General features: G+C 37.6%; 1 protein-coding gene across 1 annotated transcript in view; it reads right to left on the bottom strand.

The window, feature by feature from the left end:
- TMTC2 (transmembrane and tetratricopeptide repeat containing 2) overlaps window positions 1-3,650 on the bottom strand; it is a 397,072-nt gene that overhangs the window by 68,799 nt on the left and 324,623 nt on the right. The gene's annotated exons all lie outside the window — the stretch shown is intronic.

Raw genomic sequence — 3,650 nt, 5'->3', positions numbered from 1 at the left:
GTCTTATTTGAGGGTCTGATAGTCAATTTGCATATTACCTCTTTATTATATAGGATTGTCCCCACCAGAAATAGGCTGTGAATTATTTAAGCTTTGCTGAGTGTAACCTGCAGCTGTACAGGCTTATTTATCCTGAACTCTCAGCCTCTAAGATTTCTCTCCACGTACATCTCTAATCCTGTTTGCCTATCTATTGTAAGTGGACATCTTTCATTTTTATGCCCAAAACATGTCCTTCTTGGTGAATCCTTCTTTGACCACTTTTCAATAGTGTCAGAATAACTTATGATTTTAATTTACCATCTAAACCAAAGCACTTAAAAGAATAGGAGGGAGTGGTATTATTATGCTGGAACAAGGACCATAAACCAGATTGTCCCAATTGTCCCAATACGGCCATCCCACTTATTGTACCTGTGGCAGAAAAGGGGATCTCAATTCTCTCATTTTTTATTGCTCTTGGAAATTGAACCATTTTACACAATAAGGCATTGTATCCTCAAAACAAAAAGTGATCAATATTAATAAGAGAGAAATAGGTGCTCATCACTGAAGAAAACAAAGATTGAGCCAGGGCTGCCAGTGTGAGTATGGCTACAAATGGAGTCAGGACTCTATGGAGAGTGAAGGGGGTTGGAAAGGAAAGCAAGAGAACTTGAAGGCAGGCACTTAAGGGAGTCCATCCACACGGATTCTGCAATGTCACCTTTCCCTGTGGTTCTCAAGCTTTAGTGACCATCACGATCACCTGGGAGACTGGCTAAAACATGGAGCTGGGCCCTGTCTACACAGTTCCAGACACAGTGGGTTTGGGAGAAAGCCTATCATTTGCATTTTTAACAAGTTCCAAGCTGACATTACTAGTCCAGTGCTCATAATCTTAAAACCTCTTAGGAAAACAACAAAATAAATGCTTTGCACCAGACTCTGGGCTCCATGTCTGAGGTTAGCTATCAGTTAGACTGAGCGCTTCTGGTTAATTCACTGCAAGTGCCACGCCTTTCCCTATAGCACAGGCATAATGACCCGGCTGCACACATGCACATATGTATGAAGAATAAGATATACTCATTAAATACAAAATTACTCTTTCAAATTTTTAAAATAAGGTGATTTAAGAGTTCTATCCCTCAAATGCAGAAGAGATTTCTGAGAAATTACTTCTCTTTTACATGCAGCAAATACATTCTTTGTGTTTGATAATGTTAGCTATCAGTTAGACTGAGCGCTTCTGGTTAATTCACTGCAAGTGCCACGCCTTTCCCTATAGCACAGGCATAATGACCCGGCTGCACACATGCACATATGTATGAAGAATAAGATATACTCATTAAATACAAAATTACTCTTTCAAATTTTTAAAATAAGGTGATTTAAGAGTTCTATCCCTCAAATTCAGAAGAGATTTCTGAGAAACTACTTCTCTTTTACATGCAGCAGACAAATACATTCTTTGTGTTTGATAACAGAGTAGAATTTCAAATAAAGAAACCACAAAAATCTTAAGTAAAATAGATTTTGTTCTCATGGGTGTACTGTGCCACCACACTTGACCATTATTTCTTTGGTGTGTAATTTGTCTTACCCAAGTTAATTATCATAATCTTATTTAACTGTCTCAAATTAAAGGGAGAAAAAAAGAAAAATGAGATGAGAAATTGAAAAAAAAAAAAGACACTTGAGTAGGAAAAAACAGAAGAAATAAAAAAGAGGAAACATTCTCTCCAGGTCCAGATGCAAACAGTATAAGTTTCCCCATCAGACTTATACCTTTTCTTCCTGGACAATTCTCTAACTGAACCATTTAAATCATTTGGTAAATTTTTACCAATGTTTCAATATGATAATCCTGTGAAGATCAATTCCTCAGTAATTCCTGGATTTAAAATTGATGTCTTAAAGGTAGAAATCCATAAAAATGTAAGCTGGCCTTAAACTACAGGCTCAAACACTGCTTTGTAAAAGTTCTACATATAAGCCCCCTAGATTAGTTGGGATGGGCATTTCTTACTAAAATATGATGAAAAATTTGCCCTTATGTTCAATGCAACTAAATGAAGTGGCTAAAATAATCTATAATAGGTGTCATGATGACAGAATTCTTTTTAGAAAAAAAATCATTCAAATGTCACTTTAAGAAATCTGCAAGGACAAATGAAAATCTTTTATAAGATAACTAGGACATAACAGTCTCAGTAAAATAGTTGCCCTTGGGAGACAACATCAGATTATCGAAATGTATCCAGAATGATTTTCCTTCTGCTGATACTACCCTGTCTCAAGCCATGATCACACTCTGGATTACAGCAATAACCTGCTAACTGATCATACTTCTGCCCTTGATTTTACAGGATATTCTCAACACACCAGTCAGAATGATCCCGTCAAAATGGAAGATCCAGTCATTATACAGCTGAGACAGGGAAGGCGCAAATTATTATACAATCTGATATGATCAGCCCCGGTTCCTTGCCCCAAGTCCCTGCCTCAGTTCTCTGACCTTATCTCCACTGTCTCTTACTACCCTCCTTTTGGTCATATATTCAATCTCATTGGCCTCCAGTAGTTTATCTGACACACAGGAGGAACACAGACTCCTACTCCTGTTTTCCTGGAATGCTCTTTCCCAAAACACCACAAAGGTTCATCTCTTATTTCTGGCACATTGTGGTGATTTAATAAATATATGTTCAATGACTGGACTGAATTAACCAATCATATCCCTACATGACTACTTGTTTCATCTTCAAAAAGCAAGTCATAATCCATCCAGCATAGGTCAGCAGGCATCTGTTCACATCCTCTCGCCTTATAGTGATGTTAGGCAAGGCTGCAGTGAATGGCCACACATGCTGGGTATTGCACAATTTCCAAGGCTGCCATTCACAGTGAAGTCTCTAGGAACTATGAATAGTGCCTCCTTGTTTTGAGCAACCTGGCAGCCTGATTTCACATCTCTGAACTGCCTTGGTATACAACAAATAATCCAGACATCAATCAGGCCTTCTAAGATATCTTAATTCTGGAACAGGTCAAACTATGCAATTGGGCTAAAAAATATATTATATTTCACTGTACTAGAAATGAATTCAATGCCTGGGAAAAGAAAAAGAAACATAATATAGCCAATGTAGCTTAACATAGCCAACCAAGTAATGTATAATGTGCCTAATATACACAAGATATGGGGACACTTGCAGTCAGAGATACAAAGATAAGTGAAACATTTATCCTTGAAACAATGCATATTCTGGTAGAGGAAACAGGATGGACAGAGTTTAACCACAAAATGGATATACATTTGAAAATGGAGGTACAAAGTAACACAGGTTAAGTGGATAAAGACAAATTTTTGTTTGGTTTTATTCAACTTATAAAGTTGAATGTGCATAAAGTAAAGGGCACAGGTGATTTACCACAAAATGGCTATGATCCTATAATCAGTAGCCATATCATGACAAAGAACATCACTGGCATCCAGAAGAAATCGTTGATACCTGGGGACTTTTCAAAGACTCAAATCACTGGAACAGGGAAAAGACCATGGTAGAAATATTGAGGCTGGCTGGCCTTGGTGACATCTAATGGTAACAAGATGGGTGGGTAAAGTGGAACTGAGGCAAAAATCTTCATGAGTGTTTCTATTAGGG

Source organism: Myotis davidii, unplaced genomic scaffold (genome assembly GCF_000327345.1).
Source record: "Myotis davidii unplaced genomic scaffold, ASM32734v1 scaffold26, whole genome shotgun sequence".
Lineage (NCBI taxonomy): Eukaryota > Metazoa > Chordata > Mammalia > Chiroptera > Vespertilionidae > Myotis > Myotis davidii.
This window is presented reverse-complemented; position numbering and strand designations above follow the sequence as displayed.